At 37.5% G+C, this 10,270-nt stretch overlaps 1 pseudogene; it reads right to left on the reverse strand.

Annotated features, from left to right (window-relative positions):
* Window positions 1-7,658: 7,658 nt before the first annotated feature.
* On the reverse strand, window positions 7,659-9,313 carry LOC143560520 (wall-associated receptor kinase 3 pseudogene; annotated as a pseudogene).
* Between the last annotated feature and the right edge of the window lie 957 nt (window positions 9,314-10,270).

Raw genomic sequence — 10,270 nt, forward strand, 5'->3', positions numbered from 1 at the left:
CGATCATATATAATCTTGGGGTATCAAACACTTACATTCGAAACTTATTAATCGATCAAACTTACAGGGACTTTGAGCGTATTTGTGACGGGCATATAGCCGGTTCACTTCACTTCGCCAGCAATACATTTAAGGGCATGATCCCTAATCTCGTTCAAGCCGCTAAAGCCGAAGAGAAAGATAGTATAGTGTTTCACTGTGCTTTCAGCCAGGCATGTGTTATTACATATTGGTTTTGTTTAATTTCATTTCGGCTTTTTGTTGAACATTTACAAGTTTACAATTAAGTTATATATATTTCAGGTTCGTGGGCCGGAATGTGCACGTGTTTTTGCAGACTATCTTGCAGAAGGGAAGGATGATGTAGGAATCAAGAACATTATGGTGTTGGAACACGGTTATAAGGGTTGGGTAGCATCTGGTAAATCTGTATGTCGTTGCAGGGAAACGGTATGTAAAGGTGGATGGTTTGCTAAATCCGAAGCCTCAAGAGCATGTGTAGTGGACGCTAATGACGGTGCCACCACCACCCCATGTCGGAGCCTTGTCCTCTTTGTGTCCGCCCCTTCTGCCGTTAACCAGCTCATGCACACCCAAAATGGTGATGACTTGGCTCAAAACTTGGAAAAGTGATGATGACTTGGATGGATTAGCGCCCCCTTCTCGTCTCCACTACACACAGTCTAATATAATAATAAGTGTAATCTGGTGGTGCAGTTGCCTCACTTCTAAATTGTCCACATTTCCATGAAATATTAATTACCTGGAATTAGCAAGGGAAATTAAGGTGCAATGGCTAATTATATAACCAAAACCAAAACATATAAAAAAACATTAGAGGTGCAATACATCTATCAAGAAATCAGATGTACCATGAAAGGACCAAACATATCAATGTGAGGTTACATTATAGGGATGGTATAACCTCAAAGGTGTCGGGATGACTGATGAGTATCACGACTTTCCATGAACTAGACGTAATTACATCCTGCAGTTCAAGAAACTGGATTTTGTACGTCTTCTGCTCTTCACGAGAACCTGACTATTGACCAAGAATAGTTGTTTGATAATTCCTCTTTCTCGGCTGACTCCCACTGATTCAATAGTAGCGGCTGCTGTTATTTGATTACGACTTGTTCCTCTGATGCTACTAGACTTGATATTGCTGATCTTAAATCGATTGATTATCAATGTTCTACTGATCTCTGATTTTGTTAATCCTTGGACCGCTGCAGGTTGCACTCGTGATTGAATTTCCTGCTGCTACTTATCTGATCGACTTCCACGATCGAATGTAATAATCAATAGATGATTCTCAATGGTGATGATTCACTGTTATTGATTCTTGACACATAACGTAAACAATATACAAGAAACGTCTCTCTCTAACTCACATGAAAACTAATAAGAAATAAGAGAGACGCACGAATTCATGTGGTCCAGTCTAAATTGAACTACATCCACGGTTCAAGCTAGACGAATTAAATATTAAGTTTGAGATGGTGATTGGTGAAGATTACAATTACACGGAGGTTGTATTTATAGGCTAAATAGTTAGGTTTGGATTCTTGCAAGTTGCCAAAACTACCCAAATCTGGCCGAAAATAGTTTAGGACAGAAAAGGATAAGGGCATGTTATGTTGCAAAGCAGCTTTCACACCTAACAAGAGGTTGTGAGGGTATATGTTAACAAAAGCAATACCAGGTCCTAAGTGTCTACAACGTCTGAGTGAGTTAAACATTTGCTAAATGAGTTGGGTTTGACTTTTCACAAATGTGGAGATCTTTGAATAAAGTGCTGATTTGTAAATGCTGAAACTGAATAGCGGAATAGAATCACTCCAAACACAAAAGTTGAAAGAGGTGCACAAACCGGTTTAAAACTCAAAACCGGTTTGGTTTGGTCAACAAAAGTCAAAACCGGTTTATGATCGGTTTCGTTTCGGGTTGAAACTAGTTTCTTGACCATGTTACGATCGGTTCGGGTTTTGGCCTGTTTCGGTTCGGTTAATTGGTTGGGAACCGGTTTTGGTGAAGAAAATAAGAAACCGGTTCCGAACCTACGGTTTCAATCTGGTTCGGTTTCGGTTCGATTTTCAGGTCGGCTCGATTAACCGGTTTATTTTATTTGCCCAACTCTACTGCTAACAACTTACACGTTGGTTATTGTAGTTACAATTCTATTAATTTAAGACCCTAAACTATAAACAAATACAAAAGTAATCCGTTTTATTTCAAACGACTTAACTATCATAACGCAAATTTAGATAAATCTCTAAAGGTGAGAAATATACAACAACGGTCCACGAGTGTAGCTTTTATCAATCAAACAAGATTTATAAGATGACCAGGTGAACTCTTTCTGAAAGATTGTTTAATTTTTTCAAGCTCCAGTTTCACTACCTCTATACTAGGCCTTTTCTTGCCTTCTAGCTCGATACAGTCTTTTGCAATCCTGGCAACATGATTAATGTGGTCATTGAACCCGCACTTCTTCAATTGATCGTCAAGAATTTGAATCAAGCATCCCCTTTCTAGTGATGAAACAAAAAATATTGCCAACCCCAAGTCACTTTCAGTTCCAGCATATGAAAAGACCTTTCTTCCAGTGATAAGCTCCACAAGAACCATGCCAAAGCTATACACATCACTTTTCTCTGTTAAAATTCCTGAGCGGAAGTACTCGGGATCTATGTATCCAAGAGTCCCATGCACCAATGTTTGTATGTGAGTCTGATTCCTAGGAATGTATCTTGAGATCCCAAAATCAGAAACTTAAACAGTGTAGTTTTCAGTCAACAATATATTTGATGATTTAATATCTCTATGAACAATTTGTGTCGTTGAGTGAATATGAGCAAGGGCTTCTGCGGTCTGTGTAGCTATGTTTAGTCGTCTTTCGAATGTCATGGAAGACACAGTCTTTTTCATGTAGGTGGTGGAAGATGGTCTTGTTGGTTACAAACTCATAGTCTAGAAGAGGAGTCGGTGTCTCTAGGCAACAGCCCAAGAGTCTGACAATATTTGAGTGGCTAACTTTTAAAAGCATGATTACCTCATTGATAAATTGCTCGATTTGATTCTTGTCAATAGATTTAGATTTTTTAATGGTAACCATTGTTTTATCTTCTAATATACCTTTATAAACAGTACCATAGCCTCCTTGACCTATGACATTGGTATTAAGGTAATTGAACCCTTTCAAATATACTATAAAACGATTACAATAAAGCGGCAGTTTCTTTAGATTCAAATAGAATTTTTTGCAGAATTAAGCCGCCATTTTTCTTGAACAACATCTCTCTACTCTTTATTATCCTCCTTTGCTTTAGTCCCAAGCATAAGATAAGTGTTAAAACAAATGAAGCTGCAGGGCCTGTGCCGATGGCTGCCAAACAGAAGGATTTTATTAGAAAACATTTTACATAACATGCTCATGAATACTCATAAAAAGCCTTGATAGACATACAATATGGTGGACTCGATATGTGTTTGTCTACATGAATCAGGTTAACCTAAGTGTGAGCTATTGTAAATGAAATCTTTTCTCTTTCTTAGTAATTAAGTGCAACTGCTACATGAGCCCATTTAACTGTTTTAGCCGAGCTGGGTAAGACAGCGTACAAGATCCCAAGTTTGAATAATCGAGTCCTCTAAGTCTATATGAACCACTTAATGTAAACTAGACAAGTCTATTCATGGGTTTTTTTTTTGTTTTGATTTATCTAAACACAGTTAGCTTCAATTAATTTATATCCCATACGAACCAACTTGCGCAAGGCTCAAACCTATATGAATATGGGATATAGACCGGATCTTGGTGGATTTGGGTGACTCAATTCAGGCGAAACAGAAGAAGCTTGACCCCGCCATTAAGCATTTGTAATGTTACCTATGACTCATGGTGTAGCGGAGAAGTGGTTACATCCTCCCACAACATCCAATAACTAGTTTTCCTTTAATGTTTTGTTTAGTATAAATGAGAGCTAGTTTTCATTTAGTTTCATGTAGCCAAGTTATCTTTCAACCTTCCAGTATGGTAATACCGAGTTATTCAAATTAATATTAGTAACCGTGTCCACTTTCTTCTTACGAACTTTGCCCACCTTCTCCAGCCAAAAACTCATAATCCAGCAGCCAACAAGTGGTAACGTACGTATGATCCAAGCGGAACCAATAAACAGTTAACAACCAAACCATTATATACCCTTACATACTAACATACAAAGGTATAATTACTACTCAGGATAAAGTCATCCGAAAAATGAGTGTGTACTTACCGATGTACAAGGAATTTCCATGTGACTTAGCTGCTTCTAACCGATGACAACCAGTACCCCCCTAATAAAAAACCATCACCAATCATTCCAAATGGGCACGTACATGTGTAGCTCCCATTCGTGTTAACACAACCATGCATGCAAAAAGTCATAGGTCCTTCACACTCATTGATATCTGAAAAACATCCCGAACTGGATTCAAGATTACGCGTATTTACTGAAATACATTAATAATATTAACTAAACACAAACGACTCTTACCCTGACAACCATTAGGGAGGTATGGGTTTCCTTGGTAACCGTAAAGACAATGACATCTATAGCCTGGGAGACCTTGATCCGTTCTTCCAAAAGAGTCCAAACATACACTATTTTCTGTACACATATAACTTGTTTTATTCTTTTTTGCTTCTTCACAACTAGTGTTCCCAACAGTCCATTCAAGGGCTACTGGGAAAGACCTATTCTTCATGTTATCAAGATCTGTTTCATGAAATGTGTAATTGTCTTTCTGAACAAGAAATCCATATGCGCAGCTATTAAAACTCCAATTCCCTACTCTCCTTGTGACTCTTTGTGCATGGATACGAAACTCGGTCATCATATAAGGAACGGGTACTTGCATGCAACCTTGGCCAATACATGAACCATTTGATAAACTCTTACAGCTGGTCCTCGATATACATCCGGTTATGTCATGGTTACCATTTACGTCCATGAGGTCGGCTCTAGTGCCACAACCAACCGTAGTAAGGAGGTTCGTTGTGTTTGATATTCGGAACCTGGATAACCTTATCTTGGGTTGTGAGCGGCTTAGACTGCCTGTGCTGTTGTAACAACTATAGGCCATTGGCAAGAAGCCATGCATAAGACCATCTATTGATATGTCTAAGAGTTTGAAATTGGTTTTCATGACTCTTAAAGTTGTACAATTTACCTGGTAGGATTCGCTCAAGAAGCAGTCCTTTCGTATCCCAAACGGATACGGAATTGTAATATTCCCACATTTATCTGGGCACCCGGGAAGGGATTGAGCTACTTCGGACGCTGCTTTTATTCTTGAAAGTAAGACTAACAATATTGTGAAACGATGAACATGTTTAAGCAGCATGGGCACCGTCGATTTGTGAACTCCAGCGTTGGAGATGCTCTAAGGTTAACTTAATTGTGGGTTTAAGGTAAATATATAAGTAGTAAGGATTATTTGTCTTATATATATGCTTATGGCATACCCTCTGAATTACACTCATATATTGTGTTGAAGGTTGTTTAGAGAAACCGACAGAACCAATGCTTATTGGTTGGTTTTGTTGTTTTTATCTTTGGCTCACAAACTTTTAGGCACCTTGGAATTTGCTAAAAAAAATTGGATTTGAATTTTATTTGAGTGATTTTGTTTATATATGTATGTAATTAGTGCAATTGCCAGTATTACAAAATATCCACAAGTCTGTAGGCATAATTAAGCTTGAAATGGTCCATAAAGAAAGAACATGAATTCACCTTTGTCCCACAGTTCTTTCAAGGTGAAGATTTGGGTTTTCTGATTAGATAACTCAATATAACAATGTTATCATCAATAAATTGACAACTTGAAAAATAATATCGAAAAAGAAATATCTAATACGAATAAGTTCAGGCATCCTTTTATGTTTCTAGAAAACCAGAATTTATTTATTTTTTACTAAATCCTTGGAATTTTACCAATTTTAGCTATAAGGTTGGTGGTTTACAAATCTAAATTGTTTGGAAAGCTTAATGGCGTTTGGATTGTTTTAAGATTGTTCGGAGAAGGTACGTTTGATGGTCGGTTGGGAGAAGATGAGACAGTTTATATGATAAGGAAAAGATTACTTAAACTGATGTTAAATCACTTTACTATTTGGCATATACAGCTCGTCACAATCACTTAACATCGAATTTAAAAAAAAAATGATTAGGGAATTCGAATTATCAGAGATTGGTGAAGAAGGTATGTTTTTGTCACAACATAAACTAATATGCACTATATTGTTAAATAAGTTTGGTATGGCAGCTTGCAAATGGGTGTCAACTTCCATAAATTCAAGTGAAAAATTTGCAATTGGATGCTGGTGAGAATTTGACTAATAGACTTAAATTTTAAAGCCTAGTGGGTGGCCTTTGTTGTTTCCCTGATCTCACGGGGACACGCTTTATGCATAAAATGTCACGAAGTTAAACATGTACAAAGATACATTGCAGGACCAGTTGCATACATCCCAAATCCGGTCTGAAGGTCCAAGTTCCAACATCCTTGCCCGCAGTTCTCCTGAAATCGTTTTTTTTTTTTTGGGGTCGAGTTTTGCATCTCACCACCACCTCATCAATCGCACTGCCACTTGCGAGCTCATTGAAGACTACGGGCCTTCATCGCATAAGACTCCTTGTTGTCGCGCCGCTCCTTTGCAGGACTAGGGTCCTCTAAAAATTTGTGGTTGGTTTTTTTTTATATTATTATTGTTGTTGTTTATTTTTTTTTACAGGAAAATAACTTTCAAATCCTACGGGATCACCGACACTGAAAATGTAGACGGTAGGCAAGAACTTTCAAATCCTGCAGGATCACATGATGAAGAAGATGCAGATTCATTGCAAACTCAAGCAAAATCTGCTACAACAGCTCCATAAACCGAGATTGAAGCTGGATTTTATTTATTTTATTATTATTATTTTCAGTCTGAGCATTTGATTTCTATCCTCTTCGATTGCAGGGTAGTATTAGAGAATATAGTTATGTTAAGCCCAGACAACAAGTTTATTATTACATGGGATTCTTCTTTATTGTATTCAACGATTCAGTAATAATATTAGTTACGTGACCATATTTAACAAGGTGAGTTGTCTGTGTAGGACCCAGGAGATCACGATTCAAGCAACAATCAAGAACCTAACAAAGAAGAAGAATAACAACAAGAGATTAACTCGAAACACAAACTATACAAATTTTTACATTGAGCATCTATTTATAGTTTTCCTCATGGCGGTTAACTCACATCCCCTAACGGTTATATAACTATCTTGGCACTTATATAACTACTTGGTAGTTATATAACTAACTTATAACCGCCTAATATTTACATCAAGATCCCCTAACTTACAAATGTTGCATAAAGCACCCTAAACTATAATTTATACTCATTACAAAATTGAACTGCGACATATTATCAAACTTGATCACACAATTAAGGCCAACAGTCTGGATCACTATACAAAGACCGTGAATTCAACAAATCTCCAGGGATGATAAGTATTACAAGTTTGTTATTGTAGTTACATATCTATTCAAGACGCCAAACTATAAAATAAAAAACACAAAGACTCCAAATAACAACGGTCCACAAGTGTAGCCTTTATCAATCAAACAATAGCTAGAAGATGACCATGTGAACTCTTTATGAAAGATAGTCTCAGTTTTCTCAACTCCTCTTCCACTTCCTCCATACTAGGCCTTTTCTTTCCCTCTAGCTCGATACAATCTTTTGCGATTTTGGTTACGTGATTAATATGGTCATTGAACCCATACTTCCTCACTTGATCATCAAGAATTTGAATCAAACAACCCCTTTCTAGTGACGAAACGAAAAACATTGCTAAACCCAAATCACTTTCGGTTCCATCATTTGAAAAAACCTTTCTTCCTGTGATCAGCTCCACAAGAACCATGCCAAAACTATACACATCACTCTTCTCGGTCAGAATTCCAGATCGGAAGTACTCAGGATCTATGTATCCAAGAGTCCCATGAACCAATGTTTGTATGTGAGTCTGATCCGCAGGAATGAACCTTGAGATCCCAAAGTCAGAAACTTTAACTGTGTAATCATCAGTCAAAAGTATATTTAATGATTTAATATCTCTGTGAATGATTTGTGTGGTTGAGTGTATATGTGCAAGGGCTTCTGCAGTCTGTGTAGCTATGTTTAGTCGTCTTTCAAATGTCATTGAAGATGCATAGTCTTTTTCATGTATGTGGTGGTACACTGTCTTGTTTGTTACATACTCATAAACTAGAAGAGGCGTCGGTGTCTCGAGGCAACAACCCAAGAGCCTGACAATATTTGAGTGGCTAACTTCTGATAGCATGATCACCTCGTTGATAAATTGCTCGATCTGTTTCTCGTCAATAAACTTAGATTTTTTAATGGCGACCATTGTATTATCTTGTAATGCACCTTTATAAACTGTACCACAGCCTCCTTGACCTATGACATTGGTTATATGAAAGTTATTGGTTGCCTTTCCAAGATCTCTTGCTGCAAAAATCTTGGCCACATGGGAGGACTGTTTAGACTCAAATAGAGTTTTCTGCAAAATTAAGCCACCGTTTTTCTTATAAAACATCTCTCTACTCTTCATTGTCCTCCTTTGTTTGAGTCCCCAACATAACATAAGTGTTAACACAGCTGAAGCTGCAGGGCTTGTGCCGATGGCTGCAAATCAACTTATCATAAAACATTTACTACATAGCAAGCTCATGAATTCTCATACAAATCCACCGTAAAGTCATTTGAAAAATGAGTATAAACTGACCGATGTATAAAAAATTTCCATGTGACTTAAGCTTAATGGTTATTAAATAAGAACAACCACTCCCAATAAATTTTCTACCATCCCCGTGCATCCCATAGGGGCACGGACAAGTGTAGCTCCCATTCGTGTTAACACAACCATATCGGCAATCATTGTATTAGGTCTGTCACACTCATTGATATCTGGAAAAAAAAACACAAACAGGCTTCGATATTGAGTGCATTTACTAAAATCTTTTGATGGTATTAACTAAAGAAACAACGCTTACCATGACAACCACCTGGGAGGTACGGGTTTCCTTCGTAACCTGATAAGCACTTACAACTATATCCCCGCGAATGGCCTTGATCAACTATATCAAAAGAGTTCTCACACCTACTATTTTCTTTACAAGCATAAGTCGTTTTGTTTTTCATTGCTTCTGCACACCTCGTGTCCCCAACCGTCCATTCAAGGGTCACTAAGAAAGATCGATTCTTCATGTTATCGAGATCTTCTTAATTAAAATTTGTAATCGCTTTCACGAGCAAGAAATGCATATGTGCAGTTATTTAAACCCCAATTCCCTACTTGTCTTGTGACTCTTTGTGTATGAATACGAAAGTTTGTCAGACTAAAAGGAAGGAATGCTTGCATGCAACCTTGGCCATGACATGGATTGTTCATGACTAAAATTTTACAGGGGATCCTTGATATACTTTCACTTATGTAGCTTCCATCCTTCAAGTCCAGGAGGTCGGCTCTAGCGTCACACCCAACTGCAGTAAGGACGTTCCGTTTGCTAGACAACGGGAACCTAGACAGCCTGATTTTGGGATGTGACTTGCTAATACTGCCATTGCTGTTGTATCAATGATGTGCCACCGGCAAGAAGGTATGAATGAGACCTTCTTGTACTACAATGTCTTTGAGTTTAAAATTGGCGTTCGAGACTGTTAAAGTCGTACAGTTTACCAGATAGTTTTCGCTCAAGCAACAGTCCTTTCGTGTCCCAAATGGATATGGAATCGTAATATTCCCACATGTATATGGGCAGCCAGGAAGGGATACTGTGACGTCAGATGATGCTTTTGTTGTTAACAGAATCACTATCAATATTGAGAAAAGCATCGCCTCAGCCGATTAGTTAAGAAAAACAACCCTTAAGGTTAACCTGTGGGTTGAACATAAATATAGAAGTACAGTTTGGTTTTCACATGTGAATAACCTCTGGTTAACACTTTTGTGTTTAAGTTGTTCAGAAGATCTAACTTCATTGGGTTTTATGACCACACCGAAAGAGAAACAATGATCGAACCAATGCTGATTGGTTTTATTTATTTTTTTTGGCTCATTAAGTACAGTTAAGTTTTTATTGTGCGCAGCCATTGGAATTTGCTAAAACAAATATTTATTTGAATTTTATTTGTGTGTTTTTGTATGCATATGTATGTAATTGA

Source organism: Bidens hawaiensis, unplaced genomic scaffold (genome assembly GCF_021521415.1).
Source record: "Bidens hawaiensis isolate Kalapana, Puna unplaced genomic scaffold, B.hawaiensis_p1.1 tig00020348_1, whole genome shotgun sequence".
NCBI lineage: Eukaryota > Viridiplantae > Streptophyta > Magnoliopsida > Asterales > Asteraceae > Bidens > Bidens hawaiensis.